The sequence below is a fragment of the Tamandua tetradactyla genome, chromosome 1, assembly GCF_023851605.1.
Source record: "Tamandua tetradactyla isolate mTamTet1 chromosome 1, mTamTet1.pri, whole genome shotgun sequence".
Classification (NCBI taxonomy): domain Eukaryota; kingdom Metazoa; phylum Chordata; class Mammalia; order Pilosa; family Myrmecophagidae; genus Tamandua; species Tamandua tetradactyla.
Window position 1 is genome coordinate 221,151,160 of NC_135327.1, and position 16,976 is coordinate 221,168,135.

At 35.8% G+C, this 16,976-nt stretch overlaps 1 long non-coding RNA gene across 1 annotated transcript in view; it reads right to left on the reverse strand.

The window, feature by feature from the left end:
- The window catches only part of LOC143677168 (uncharacterized), a 41,389-nt gene that overhangs the window by 12,452 nt on the left and 11,961 nt on the right, over positions 1 to 16,976 (reverse strand). Inside the window, exon 2 of the long non-coding RNA XR_013172422.1 lies at positions 16,217 to 16,275. This is a non-coding gene — a long non-coding RNA (uncharacterized LOC143677168). The remainder of the gene's footprint in view (positions 1 to 16,216; positions 16,276 to 16,976) is intronic.

The following is a 16,976-nucleotide window of genomic DNA, read 5'->3' on the forward strand; positions in this document are numbered from 1 at the left end:
GCACAAGAGCACTTATAAAAGTATTAATCCTACTATTACATTTGTTTGATAGTTGGCTAGGTGTAGAATTCTAGGTTAGAATTATTTTTCTGTCAGAACTTTGGAGGAACTGAGCATTATGTGAGTCATTCCTGTTCTTTTATGGATGTATATTGTTTTAGTTTGTAAGCTTCCAGAATGCAATATACCAGAAATGGAACAGCTTTTAAAAAGGGGAATTTATTAAGTTGCAAGTCTACAGTTCTAAGGCTGTGAAAAAGTCTGAATTAAGGAAAGGCTATACAAATATCCAAACTAAGGCATCCAGTAAAACATACCTTGGCTGAAGAAGGCCGGTGACATTCAGGGTTTCTCTCTCAGCTGGAAAGGTACATGGTGACATCTGCTAGCTTTCTCTCCAAAGGTGCATCCTTTATGCAGGGTGCATTACCCGGGGGTGCATTCTTTACACATCTCCAAAGTTCTCTAGTTGTGTGGGCTCTGTTGGTTCTGTTAGCTGTGTTCTTCTATCCACAATGGTTCCCTCTTAAAGGGCTCCAGCAAGCAACCCCACCTTGAATGGAGATATATCTCCATGGAAACCACCTAAACAAAGATTACCACCCACAACTGGGTGGGTCACATCTCCATGGAAACAATCAGAAAGATCCCACCTAAATATAAAATTAATGTGCAAAAATTAGTAATGTTTCCACACACAAGCAATGACCTAACTGAGGAGTCAAATAAGGGGAAAAAAATCATTCAAAATAGGAACTGAAACAACTAATTCAGGATGTTCAAACAGACATGTAAAATCACATCAAAAATCAAATCAATGATATTAGGAAGGATATAAAGAAGACACCAGGTGATCATAAAGAAGAACTCAAAAGTTTGAAAAAACAAATTGTCAAACTTATGGAAATGAAAGGCACAGTAGAAGAGATGGAAAAAAAAAACAATGGAAACCTACAACAACAGATTTGAAGAGGCAGAAGAAAGGATTAATAAACTAGAGGACTGGACATCTGAAATCCAACACATAAAAGAAAATATAGAGAAAAGAATGGAAAAATATGAGCAGGTTCTCAGGAAACTGAATGACAACATGGAGCACATGAATGAACATGTTATGGGTGTCCCAGAAGGAAACAAGGAGTAGGAAAACTAATGGAGAATATAATCACTGAAAATTCCCCATCTCTTATGAAAGACATAAAATTACAGACCCAAGAAGTGCAACGTACCCCAAACAGAACAGATCCAAATAGACATACTCTGAGACACTTACTAATCAGATTGTCAAATTTCAAAGACAGAGAGAATTGTGAAAGCAGCAAGAGAAAAGCAATCCATAAACATACAAGGGAAGTGCAATAAGACTATGTGTGGATTTCTCAGCAGAAACCATGGAGGAGAGAAGGCAGTGGTATAATATATTTAAGATTCTGAAAGAGAAAAACTGCCAACAAAGAATTCTAAACCCAGTAAAACTGTCCTTCAAAAACCAGGGGAAGTCTTAAAATATTTTCAGACAGTCACTGAGATAATTTGTGACTAAGAGACTGGGTTTGCAAGAAATACTAAACGGAGCACTACAGGCAGATAGAAAAAGGCAGGAGAGAGAGGTCTGAAGAAGAGTGTAGAAATACAGACTATCAGTAAAATTATAAAGAGAAAAAAATAGGTATGACCTATAAAATCAAAAGAAAAAATGGTAGAAGAAAGTACTGCCTTTAAAGTAATAAAATTAAATGTTAATGGGTTAAATTACCCAATCAAAAGATACAGATTGGCAGAATAGATTTAAAACATGACCTATCTATATGCTGTCTACAGGAGACTCATTTTAGACCCTAGGACAAAAACAAGTTGGAAGTGAAAGGTTGGGAAAAGATATTTCATGCAAACAACAACCAGAAAAGAGCAAGGGTAGCTATACTAATATCCAAAAAATCAGATTTCAAATGCAAAACAATTAAAAGAGACAAAGAAGGACACTATGTATTAATTAAATGAAAAATTCAACAATAAGACATAACAATCATAAATATTTATGCACCCAGCCAGAGTGCTCCAAAATACACGTGGCCAACACTAACAACCCTGAAGGGAGAAGTGGACACCTCTAACATAATAGTTGGAGACTTCAGTTTCCCATTTTCATCAATGGAGAGAACATCTAGACAGAATATCAATAAGGAAACAAAGCTTTTGAATAATACAATAAATGAACTAGACTTAAAAGATATTTATAGAACATTACACCCCACAACAGCAGGATACACATTTTTTCTCAAACGCTCATGGATCATTTTCAAGGACAGACCATATGCTGGGTCACAAAGTAAGTCTCAATAAATTTTAAAAGACTGAAATTATACAAAGGACTTTCTTGGATCATGAGGGAATGAATTCGGAAATCAATAATAGGCAAAGGACCACAAAATTTACAAATATATGGAGCTTAACAACACACTCTTAAACAATCAGTAGGTCAAGGAAGAAACTATAATAGAAATTAGTAAATCTCTAGAGGCAAATAAAAAAGAAAACACGACATATCAAAATTTGTGGAATCCAGCAAAGGCAGTGCTGAGAGAGGAATTTATTGCCTTAAATGCCTATATTAAAAAAGAAAAGTGAGCAAAAATCAAAGAATTAACTGTTCACCTAGAAAAACTAAAGAAAGAACAGCAAACTAACAGCAAACAAAAGCAAAGAAATAACAAAGATTAGAATAGAAATAAATGAAATTGAAAAGAAAAAAATTGAGAAAATTAACAAAATCAGAAGTTGGTTCTTTGAGAAAATCAATAAAATCGATGGACTCTTAGCTAGGCTGACAAAAAAAAAAAAAAGAGAAAGGATGGAAATAAATAAAATCAGAAATGGAAGTGGGGAAATAACCACTGACCTCACAGAAACAAAGGAGGTAATGAGAGAATACTATGAACAACTATAAGCTAATAAGCAAGATGACATAGATGAAGTAGATAACTTCTTAGAAAGGCTTGAACAACAAACATTGATTTGAGAAGAAACAGATGATCTCATCAAACCAATCACAAGTAAAGAAACTGAATCGGTCATTAAGATGCTCCCCCAAAAAACAGTCCAGGATGTTCAGATGGCTTCATATGTGAATTTTACCAAGCATTCAAGAAAGAATTAATACCAATCCTGCTCAAACTCTTCAAAAAAACTGAAGAGGAGGAAGAGCTACCTAACTCATTCTATGAAACTGACATCACCATAATACCAAAACCTGACAAAGATATAAGAAAAGAAAATTACAGACCAATCTCTTTAATGAATATAGATGCAAAAATCCTCAACAAAACACTTGTAAAACAGCAGCACACTGAAAGAAGTACACATCACAACCAAGTAGGATTTATTCCAGGTATCCAAGGCTGGTTCAACACAAGAAAATTAATGTAATACATCATATCAGTAAGTCAAAGCAGAAAAACCACATGATCATCTCAAATGACGCAGAAAAGGCACTTGAGAAAATTCAACATCCTTTCTTGACGAAAACACTTCTAAGGATAGGAATAGAAGAGAACTTCCTCAACATGATAAAGAGAATATATGAAAAACCCACAGCAATGTCATCTTCAATGGGTAAAGACTGAAAGCTTTCCCTCTAAGATCAGGAACAAGACAAGGATGCCCACTGTCACCCCTGTTAATCAACATTATGCTGGAAGTTCTAGCCAGAGCAATTAGACAAGAAAAATAAATAAAAGGCATTCAAATTCAAAAGGAAAAAGTAAAACTATCACTGTTTGCAGATGACATGATACTGTATGTTGAAAATCCCATAAAATCTATTGCAAAGTTACTAGAGCTAATAAATGAGTACAGAAAAGTGGCAGGGTACAAGAGCAACACCCAAAAATCAGTACTGTTTCTATACACTAGTAATGAACAATCTGAGGGGGATTGAGCAATCTGAGGAGGAAATCAGGAAAACAAATCCATTTACAATAGCAATCGAAAGAATCAAATATTTAGGAATAAATTTAAATAAAGATACAAAAGATCGATACATAGACAGCTACAAGAAATTGCTAATGGAAAGCATGGAAGATCTAAATAAATGGAACACATACTGTATTCATGGATTGGAAGACTAAATATACTTAATATGCCAATTCTACCCAAGATGATTTACAGATTCCATGCAATATCAATTAAAATCCCAACAACTTACTTTGCAGAAATAGAAAAACCAATAACCAAATTTATATGGACAGGCAGAGTGCCCCAAATTGCTAAAAATATCTTTAGAGAGAAAAATTAAGTGGGAGGGCTCACACTATCTGACTTTAAAGTATATAATGTTCTAGTTTGTTAGCTACCAGAATGCGATATACCAGAAATGGGATGCTTTTAAAAAGGCGAATTTATTAAGTTGCAAATTTACAGTTCTAAGGCTGTGAAAAATGGCCCAATTAAAGCAAGTCTATAAAAATGTCCAAATTAAGGCATCAACAAGCAGTTACCTTCACTCAAGAAAAGGCAATGAAGTTCAGGGTTTCTTTCTCAACTGAAAAAGCACATGGCGAACATGGTGACATCTCCTAGCTTTCTCTCCAGCCTTGTTTCCCCTGGGGGCATATTCCTTTTTCATCTCCAGAGGTCTCTGACTGTGTGGGCTCTGTGATTCTCATCGCTTTCTCGTGGCTCTAAAAGGGACTCTCTCCAAAATGTTTCTGCTTTTAAAGGAGCCCAGTAAACTAATCAAGACCCACCTGAAATGGGTGGAGTCATCACTCCATAGAAGCCCCTAATCAAAAGTTTCCACCCACAATTAGGTGGGTCTCATGTCCATGGAAACAATCAATGAGCTCCCAGCCAGCAATATTGAATGAGGATTAAAGGACATGGCTTTCGGGGTCCACCACAGATTCAAACCGGAACATATAACAAAGCTACAGGGGTCAATATAGCATGAAACAGGCATAAAGATAGACATACTGACAAATGGAAATGAATTGAGTGTTCATAAATAGACCCTCTCATCTATGGACAACTGATCCTTGATAAGGCAGTCAAGCCAACCAACCCAGGACAGACCAGCCTCTTCAATAAATGGTGTTTGGAGAACTGAATATCCATATGCAAAAGAATGAAAGAGGATCTATATCTCACACCCTATACAAAAATTAGCTCAGAATGGATCAAATACTTAAACATTAGACTTAAGACCATAAAACTTTTAGGAGAAAATGTAGGGAAATACATCTTATGACTCTTGTAATAGGAGGCAGTTTCTTAGACCCAAAGCACGAGCATTAAAAAAAGAAATAGATAGATGGGATCTCGTCAAAATTAAACACTTTTGTGCATCAAAGAACTTTGTCAGAAAAGTAAAAAGGCAGCCTAGGCAATGGGAGACAATATTTGGAAACCACATATCAGATAAGGGCTTAAAATCCAGAATATATAAAGAGATTCTTCAGCTCAACAACAAAAAGACAAAAAACCCAATTAAAAAATGGGCAAAACAACATGGCACACAAACTCACTGCCCACCCCCCCTTCTCTACATGGGACATGACTTCCAGGGATGTAAACCTTCCTAGCCACATAGGACAGAAATCCTAGAATGAGCTGGGACTCAGCATCAAGGGACTGAGAAAACCTTCTCAACTGAAAGAAGAGAGAAATGAGACCAAAAAAAGTGTTATTGGCTGAGAGATTTCAAAAAGAGTCGAGAAGTTATCCTGGAGGTTATTCTTATGCATTATATAGATATCCCCTTTTTAGTTTAAGCTGTATTGCAGAGGCTAGTGGGAAGTGCCTGAAACTGTACAGCTGTGTTTCAGTAGCCACGTTTCTTGAAGATGATTGTGTAATCATATAGCGTTCGCAAAATGACTGTGTGATTGTGAAAACCTTGTGTCTGATGCTCCTTTTATCTATGGTATGGACAGATGAGTAAAATATATGGATTAAAAAAAACAATAAGGGGAACAAATGTTAAAATATGTTGGGTAGATGGAAATACTAGCAGTCAATGAAAGGGAGGGATAAGGAGTATGGTATTATGAGTTTTTCTTTTTCCTTTTTATTTCTTTTTCTGGAGTGATGCAAATGTTCTAAGAAATTATCATGGAGATGAATATACAACTATGTGATGATATTGTGAATCACTGATTATATACCAAGAATGGAATGTTCGTATGTTCGTGTTTATATTTTGTTGTTTTGTCAATTTAAAAAAAAATGGGCAAAAAACATGAACAGACACTTCAGAAGAGGAAATACAAATGGCTAAACGGTACATGAAAAGATATTCAACTTCACTGGCTAATTATTAGAGAAATGCAAATCAAAACCACAATGAGATATCATCTCACACCCTCTAGAATGGCCATTATAAAAAAACAAAACACAATGGAAAACAACAAGTGTTGGAGAGGATGTGGAAAAAGAGTCACACTTATCTACTTATATCCAATGTATATGTCACACTGATACATTGGTGGGAATGTAAAATGATACAACTGCTCTGGAAGGTAGTTTAGAATTACCTCAGGAAGCTAAGTATAGAATTGCCATATATGGTAGTTAGATTCAGTTGTCAACTTGGCCAGGTGAACATACCTAGTTCGGTTGCTGTGGACATGAGCCAATGGTATGTGAACCTCATCTGCTGCTAATTACATCTGCAGTCAGCTAAGAGGCGTGCCTGCTGCAGTGAATGATGTTTGACTTAACTGGCTGGTGCCTAAATGAGAGAGCTCAACGTAGCACAGCCGAAGCAGCTCAGCATACCTCATCTCAGCACTTGCAGCTCAGCCCAGGCCTTTGGAGATGCAGAAAGATGTCACCCCGGAGAAAGTTGTTGGAACCAGAGGCCTGGAGAGAAGGCCAACAGAGACCATCCTGTGGCTTCCCACATAAGAAAGAACCTCAGTGGAAAGTTGGCTGCCTCTCCTCTGAGGAACTAACAAAATAAATCCCCTTTTATTAAAAGTCAATCCATCTCTGGTGTGTTGCATTCTGGCAGCTAGCAAACTAGAACACCATATAATCCAGTAATTCCATTACTAGGCATAGAAGGAACTGAATACAAGGACACAAATAGATATTTGCATACCGATGTTTATAGCAGCATTATTTACAATTTTCAAGAGATGGAAAGAGCCCAAATGTTCATCAATGGGCGAATGGCTAAACAAGCTGTGATATACACAAATGATGGACTACTATGCAGCTTTAAGACTGAATAAAGTCACAAAGTATGTAACAACATGGATGAAACCTGACATAATGTTGAGTGAGAATAGTCAGAAACAAAAGGACAAATACTGTTTGGTCTCACTAATATGAACTAACATTAATGAGTGAATTTTGAAAGTTAAACAACAGAGGTTATCAGAATATAGAAATAGGGTAGAGATTGGGCATTTGGTGCTGAATGAATAGATTGTGCAACAGGACTGACTGTAAAAATTCAGAAATGGATAGCCAAATACTATACGATGATAGCACAATAATATAAGTACACTGAATTTGAGTATGATCGAGAGAGAAGGGCTGGGGGCACGTATGATACCAGAAGGAAAGATAAAGACTGAGACATATTCCTAACTGAGACATTAAGAATGCCAGAGGGACAATGATGGTAATTAAATGTACAACTATAAGAATGTTTGCATGAGGGAGAACAAATGAATGTCAACCTTGCAAAGTATTGAAAATGGGATGGTATACAGGAAAAAGTGCAATCAATGCAAGCTAGGGTCTGTAGTTGAGTTATACTGTAATATACTTCCACTGACTGTAATAAAGGCATTATGCCAAAACTAAATGTCAACAAGCAGAGGGTTTGGAGGAGGAGTATGGATTCTTTGCGGAAAAAAAGGAAATGCCTTCATATAGATTATGGTGGCGAAAGCATGTCTATTTACTTAGGTTGGATTGTATGATGTGCAAATGAAACTGTTTAAAAGTGAATAGAGAGAAACAAATGCTCGATAAAATGTGGAGAAACAGATATACCTATTCACTGCTGGTAGGGAAGCTGAGAAGTGCAACCTCTCACAGGAGGCTGGGGTGGGGTTCCATATGGACCCTGCAATCCGGTTGCTAAGTATATACCTAGAGGAACTGAGACTGGGGCCACAATGGACATTTGCACACTGGTGTTTATGGCAGCAGTGTTCGAGATTCACAATGGGTAGAGGTGTCCATGATAACTGAGAGAAGGAAGGGGAAACTGTGGTGTATACATACAATGGACTAGTGAGCCACTGTAGAAGGAATGAAGTTGTGAGGCATGCAACTAGGTGAATGAACCTTAAGGACTGTATGTTGAATGAAATGACAGGAACAAAAAAGCATATATCATCTTGCCTCACTCACATGCATATTTATAATGTATAAACTCGGAGAATTGAAATTGAGAACATGGGTTATAAGGCCTATTGTAAAGGGCCCTAGATTGTAAGTGCTTATAGCAGTCACATACATTCAGGAGTTGTAACTGCTATTTCTTAATTTTGAGATACTGAGCTATTTGTTTATAACCTGGTCATTCCCTGAAACTTTGGGTATGCATGTGACACCTGAGACTCCAAGTTAGAGCACTGAAGCTATGATAGTCATCATTATACCATGCAGCAACTGTTTCAAAAGTTGAAAGTGATCAGACTTCAACTAGAAATGTGAATGAAGCTGATCTGGATAGGACTAATGTAAATCAGAATACAGGGATAAAGGATGATATGGTCCATATTTTAAAACTTCAACTTCTCTGTGTGAGACCAAAGGAAGGGATTTTAATTTGGTGTAAAATTTATATTTTGGGTGGTGCACTATCTAACTTAACTTGCATGATTAGCTTATTTGAACACTACAATTACATGGAATCTTGAATAGGGCATGAGATTCTGTTGGCTTGTCCAGGTTAGTGTGATGCTGCGATATATCCCAAAGTAACTTTGCAGAGAATAAAAATGTATTTCAAAGTCCCCTTGGGGGACTGGGCAGTAAAGAGGAAATATTCAACTTTCCCACCTGGGGAATTCCTAATATTCTCATAAGCAGGGAGGACAACCAATTCAAAAGGCTGAGGCCTTGATCTTAGGGTTCCTCCCTATGAAACTTATTCCTGCAAAGGAAAAGTTAAGCCTATGATAATTATGCCTAAGAGTCACCCCCAAGAGAACCTCTTTTGTTGCTCAGAAGTGGCCTCTCTAAACCAACTCGGCAGGTGAACTTACTGCCTTCCCCTATATGTAGGACATGACTCACAGGGGTGTAAATTTCCCTGGCAATGTGGGACACATGGGAATGAGCCAGGACCCAGCATCACAGGAATGAGAAAGCCTTCTTGACCAAAAGAGAAAAGAAAGAAATGAGACAAAGTCTCGGTAGAGATTCAAACAAAGTCAAAAGGTTACTATGTATTATATAGATATTTCTTTTTAGTTTATGGTATATTGGAGTGGCTGGAGGGAAGTACCTCAAACTGTTAGGCTAGCCTTCTCTTTTCTTCTGATATAAATTCAGATGTTTATGATTCAAATTAATTTTAGTTATAAATCAAGCTATTAATACATGAATCTATTCACCTTAAAAACTCTCCAAACCCAACTATTACTCCTTTTGTTTATGATCTTGGTGTGGATCCTTCAGATCATTTCTTTTAATATTTCACATTCTTTGTAGATATACCCGTAGAGTATTGTTTTGGGTGTGTGTTTTTTAATAAATGTAAATAGTATCATACATATCCTGCAACTGACTTTTTTCATTCAATGATATTTTTGACATCTATATACATTGGTACATATAAACCTGGCTCATTCCTTTTGACTGCAGCATAATCTATCCTGAGAATATGCCGCATTTTATTTATCCATTTACCTATTTTGTTATTTTGCAAATATCGCAATAATCATTTTTGTGCATGATTCTGCATTTTCTCTAGCACTGACACCTAGAAACTTAATCACTAGATCATAGGATATGCAGATTTTTTGTTTGGAATACATACTATCAAATCACTCTCCAGAATGGCTGTACCAGTTAGCACCCTCTCCCCCAGCAGTTACTTGAACATGCCATTTCTCTACAGCATCACTAGCATTTGATGTTATTTTAACTTTTTTTTTTTTTTTGCCAAGCTAGTACCTAAAAATTATATTTCCCTGGAGTTTTAATTTGTATTTCTTTGATTACTTTTGGTGTTGAGTTTGAGTATCTTTTTTTATAGTTATTGGCCAATTATACTTTCTATTTTATGAGCTGTGCACTTATATCCTTTTCTTCTTATTATTATTTCTATTGGGTTGTTTTTCTTTTTCCCTATTGATTTGTAGGTATTTTTATACATGAATTCCTTTTATATATATCTAAAATATTTACTCTCAGTGTGTACATTGCCTTTTATATTGTTTATGGTATCTTTTACCTTATAAGAATTTTAAATTTTCGTTTGTAAAATTTATCAGTCATCTCATTTATATTCTGGCTTTGTAGACTCTGTATCTTGTGTAAATAAGCCTTCCATAGCCCAAAGTAAAAAAATATATATGGCTGCATATAATTTACTTTAATCATTTAAAAGTTTTTTTTACTCTTTTCTTTCAATTATTTTTATTGACAAATCTCCATACAGTTTGTACATGGTGCACAACCAGTGGCCCACAACATCATCACAATAGCTATGCATCCATCACCATATCGTCTCTAGAACATTTGCATCACTCCAGAAAAAGAAACAAAAAGAAAAAAAACCATACATACTACATCCCGCACTCTTCCCTATCGTTGACCACCTGCACTTCAACCTACCCAACTCATTCTACCCCTTATTCCTCCCACTATCCATCTATTCTCCATTCATATTTTTTTACTCATCTGTCCACCCCCCTGGACAAAAGGTGCATCAGACACAAGGTTTCCACAGTCACTCTGTAAAAGCTACATTGCTATACAATCTTCAAAAATCACCAGTAGCCTTGATTCTTGAAGACGATGTGTAATTATATAGCTTTTACAATGTGATTGTGTGATTGTGAAAACCTTTGGCTAATGCCCCTTTTATCCAGGGTATGGACAGATGAGTAAAAAAATAAGGATAAAACATAAATAAATGGGTGCATGAGTGATTCAGTGGTAGAATGCTTGCTTTCCATGTGGGAGACCTGGGTTAGGTTCCTGGACCATGCGCCTACAAAACAACACACACGCGCACACACACACACACACACACACACACACACACAGATAATAAATAAATAAATAATGAGGTGGATAAAGGGTTAAAAATTAGGTAGGCGGAAATACTAGTGTTCAATGAGAGGGAGGGGTAAGGAGTAATGGGATACATGATATATCAGTTTCTTTTTCCTTTTTATTTCTTTTCCTGGAGTGATGTAAATGTTCTAAAAATGATCATGGTGATGAATACACAACTATATGATGATATTATGGGCCACTGATTGTATACCATGTATGGACTGTATGTGTATGAAGATTTGTCAATAAAAATATTTAAAAAAAATTAATGGCTTATTTTCTCACAGTCTCTGCAGCTCAGGAGTCAGAGCAGAGTTGAACTGGATCCTCTGCTCAGGGTCTCACAAGGCTAAAATCCAGATGTAAACCAGAGTGTGATCTCACCTGAGGCTCAGGGGTCTCTTCTAAGCTTATGCATTTATCTCAAAGTCTCCTTTTGGCTGGAGAGTTGAGTTCCCCAAGCTTCTGCGAGCTGTTATTGGGGGTGGCTCTCAGCTCTAGAGCTACCCTTGGGCCCCTGTCACATGGCCTTCTCACAATATGACAACTTATTTCTTTAAAACTAGTAGGATTTTCTCTCTCCAGAATGCTAGAAAGGAGTATTCTATCATTTATCCTAATGATAGGAATAATTACACCATCACCTGTGCCATATAACGTAACCTAGTAAAGGGAGTGACTATTTCAACATACTCACAGGTCCTGGTTACACTTACAGGGAGTACATTACATAGGACAGTACTCTAGAAGGTGGGACATCAGAGGCCATCATAGAATTCTATCATACCATGCTTCAATTTTGAATCTTTCTTTTAGAAAAAGTCTGAAGATTTAGAATGGAAACTAGGCTCTTAAATTTTTCTTGGTACAATTTTTATTAACATCTTTAAAATCATGGGTTAAGAATAAATGTGGTGGGTAAGGGTAAGAAACTAATGTTTATTGATGAACAAATATGTGCTGGGCACTGTGCTAGGTCCTTCATAGCATATCCCATATAAAGAAAAGAACTGCATTTGAAACAAGGAGGTTCTCTAAGACACATATAATTAGATCAAACACTAAAGTGTTCTGAAGTTCTTCTAAGTACAGATAAGGAAATTAGACAATGATAACAGCTGTCATGAAGTTGAAAGGTTAAAACCAGTATTTCAGAAATTTCCTAAATATGTGGTTGAATATTGTATTGAAGCTCTCAGAAAACAAATACTCTACATTTTCCAGTATAATTTATTTTCCTTTTTTTTTTTTGGCATGGGCAGGGTCTGAGAATTGAACCTGGTCTCTGATATGGCAGGCAAGAATTCTGCCTCTGAGCCACCATTGCACCACCCCCAGTATAATTTTAATTTTGTTTTTAAAGCAAAATAGATTGTAGTTGAACAGAATTTAAAACAGACTTTAGTTTATATAACTAAATTTAATGGTCTAAAATATTTTCTTCTAAATCATACTGCACATATTTTATTAATCTATGAATAAAATTTATTCCACCATGGTACTACATATATTTAATCACAGTCTATTCTTTCTTCATATAGAAAGATCAAATACAGTTAATAGTGCTTAGGAAATATGAACTACAAAGGTCTTTAAAATTAAGAAACATTTAAAAGCACACTTAAATTCTAATATTGCTTAACACAACTTCCTGAAGCATCGTATTTGAAGCATTGTCTTTATTCAGAGCAATAAAGATAAAAACATCAAATTTCAATTTTCAGATTGATTTTATTATATATTAAAGATGGAGTAAAGTCTCTGGTAACATAATAATGCTAGAATATATAAATTAAAAACTAACTCAGGGTGCATGGGTGGTTCAGTGGTAGAATGTTTGCCTTCTATGTGGGAGACCCAGAGTCGATTACCAGACCATGCACCAAAAAAAAACCCAAAAACAAACCTAACTCAAAATAATTACAGATATTTTTAGCTGTTACTTTTCCATCACCTAAATAAGTATAGGCTAATAACATAGCTGGGAAACTTACAAATATGAAATGGTCAGGCATTATAGAAATAACTGACTCATAATATTAATATAAGCACCTAACTATTTCACCTATCTAAAAATGCAGGCTCACTAAAATTTTGTGTTCATGAATAAAGCATACTGATAATAACATACGCTTAAAATCCAAACAAGACTTCTAAGATCTCTCTTAACTAGCTCATAAAATTTTCAAGAAGCATTTAGCCTAAAATGCTTTATTCTTGGTCTTAACCCAACATAGATATTTTGGAAAACTGGAAGAAACATTGCATTTCTTGGTTGTTTGAGGTGTCTCAATATGGTTGGGAAAAGAAGATATTTTCCCCTTTCTTATTTGGGCATTTTGTACTCATATTCGCATATGGTACACATTTAAACTATGAATTGGCATGTAGAAAATTCTCTATGAGGAAATCACAGTCCAGAAATAAAACCTGGCAGATTTTGATTTCCAGAGCAAAGCACAGACAAACATTTGCAGTACCCGATTTCCTTAGTGGTGAACTAGGCATTCATTCCAACCAGGTATTCTTCCATGGTCATCCAAAGCCCAATTTAACTTAAGTGTTGGCCATGGGATCATTTGAAAGCTCCTAACAAGGAAGCAAACAAAATGAATAGTACACATTCCTATACGATTAAAAAAAATGGGCATCAGAAGCTGGAATCAAAATGAACCCAACAGTTTCCAATAACAGTCTAGGTATTATAGACCAACTTTCCCAAAGAAAACACTTAGAAAAGAAAAGCAAAACAGAAAACATCTGCATGAGAGTATCAGAATGCTAACAAGGCAGTGAAAAATTACAGGATCAAGATGTGGAAAAGTAAACTTATAGAAAGGGCTACTAGCACTTCAGGCTTCTTTTCTGCTATGGACACCTACTGACTACAGAAGGGGTGGTTCATTGCTGAGCAGAGCTTTACAGAGACCCTAAACTGCAGCTCCTACTAGGCAGAAGGTGCCCAGATAAATGCTCCTGGCTTTGGATTGGGATCTTCCACACCACAGGGCTATAATCTAGGAATAAAGATGAGCAAGTGTTTGGAACTAAATCCAACTTCAAATCTTACTGGATTATGGTGATCCAGGATCATAAGAGCCTCTCTACTCATCTTCCCAAATCAAAAATAAATTCTTTCTGAAGACAACATAATTTTTTCTCAGTAACTCATACACCGTGTCAACAACAGTCATAGTAGGAGAGAAGCCATTATAAAAACAGAAACAGACTCAGCGAAGAACTAGATAATCAAGTTACTGAACACAGACTTTAAAATAACACTACTTAAAAAAATAACAGTACTTAATAGTAGGAAATAAAAGACATGATTGAGAATTTGGACAGAGAATTTGATAAAAAATTTTAAGGCACAAAATGGAAATTGTAGAACTAAAAACCAAATTTAAAATAAAGAATTCAACGAATGGGTTATAAAAACTAGAGGTGAATTAAAAAGCAGTAAACTGAAATATAGGTCAGAAAAAAATACACAGAATGAAGAGAGACAGGAGGATACAAAATTCAGGAAAAATTATAAAAGAAAGAGGGGACCGAGCAAAAAGGCTAACAAATGTAACTGGAGTTCTACGAGGCAATAAAGGAGAATGGAGTCAAAGTCAAAATGTGGACTTGGGGGAATGCACTTTGGGGAAAAGAAACTGTGATATCATAAGACAACTGGAAACTTGAACACTCATTGGAGACAATACTATTTAAAATTTAGTGGGTTTTTTTTTATTTCCGGTGCCTGCCCACACCAAAAAAAAAAAAATTAGTTTTATTTGTTCCATTTAGGCGTGATAATGGTTTTGTGATTATGTTAGGAAAAATGTTCTTACAGAAAAAGAAACTGACTTTTACAGATGAAATGGTAGAATGCCTGGAACATGCTTAAAGTAAAAGAAGGGGTAAGTAATTATTAATGAAAGACATGAGGTTGGGATCAAACTTTTATTTTCTTCCAAAATTACCAGCTACCCAAACAAAAAGAATTGAATAATTCACCTTTCTTCCTAATACTGTGAAATGTTGTCATTATCATACTACTAAATTACCACATATGCACTGAGTATATTTCTGGACTACCTATTCTGTTCAAATTATTTGTTCTACCCTGAATGAGTAGCATTTTGTTCTATTAACCACTGCCTTATATTTTAATAGCTTATTCTGCCTATTGTTTTTATTTATCTTCTAGCTATTGTTTTATGTTTATTTTTGCCAAATACATTTCAATTTCATCAGGTTTTTTTTTTAATTCTTATAGGATTTTTAAAAAATTATATTTTGAAATACTTTCAAACAGGTGGGTTACAGAAATCAAACCCTACATAGAGAACTCCAACATACCCTGAAACCCCTAGCCCGTTATACAGACCTACCAAATTTAGCATTTTTCCACATTTGCCATTTTTTCCTCTCTCCTGCCCCCCCTTTCTTTTTTTCATATGTCCCAATATTATTCCTCTGAGCCTTTCTCTTTCCTTGTTAGATCCCATCAGGCTCATGTATTGCATTTAATTGTCAATGTCTCTTTAGTTGCTCTCTTTTTTTAAACATATATACAACATAAACTTTCCCATCTCAACCACTCTCAAGTATACCATTCAGTGGAATTAATAATATTCACAATATTGTGGTATTCTTTCTACCTTCCATTACCAAAATTTTCCATTCCCCAAACAGAAACCCTGTACCCATTATGCTCCCCGACACATAACCGCGTTCCCACTGTCCACTCCCCCAATCTATGGCAGCCTATACTCTAATTTCTGTCTCTGTGAACTTGCATATTCTACAGTATTTTCTTTGTAGTTATGATAGGGCTTAAATTTAACATCCTAAATCTTTAACCAACTCATTTGCTTTGATACCAACTTAATTTCAATAGTGTACACAAACCATGTTCCTAAACCCCTTTATTCCCCCACCTTTATGTAACTTGTCACAAATTACATGTTCATACCTTATGAGAGTCCAAACCACTGATTGATCATTACATTTTACGCATCTGCCTTTTAGATCCTATAGGAAGTAAAGAGTGGAGTTACAAACCAAAAATACAACAGCACTGACATTTATGTTTACCCACCTCATTGTCCTCACTAAAGATCATTATTTCTTCATGCAGCTTTGGTCCAGTGTCTATTGCTCTTTCCTTACAACCTGCAGAATCCAGCATCTCTTGAAGGTCTGGTCTATTGGTGACAAACTTCTTCAGGTTTATATGGGAATGTCTTAATCTCTCCCTGATTTTTAAAGGACAATTTTGCTAGATATAGAACTCTTGGGTGACACTTCTTTGCTTTCAGTTTTTTTTTTCTTTTAAAAGTTTTATTATTTTTTAAATAGTCACAAGAGTACCTTAAAGATACATACAAATTGTGCAATGAGATGCGGTATAGGGCAGGCCACGGTGGCTCAGCAGCAAGAATGCTTGCCTGCCATGCCAGAGGACCCGGGTTCGATTCCCAGTGCCTGTCCATGTAAAAATTTTTAAAAATAAAATAAGAAAAGAGATGTGGTATAGCAAAATGACTAAGAGTATAGGACCCAGAACCAGACACAGAACTCAAATTCAAGTTCTGTGACCTTAGGTAATACAATTATTGTTTCAGCCCCACAGGGTGGGTGTGAGGATTGAATGAGTTAATACCTGTAAAGTATCTTGAACACTGTCTAGCATATAGTAGCTACACTGTGGTATGTCAGCTAGTATTACTGCA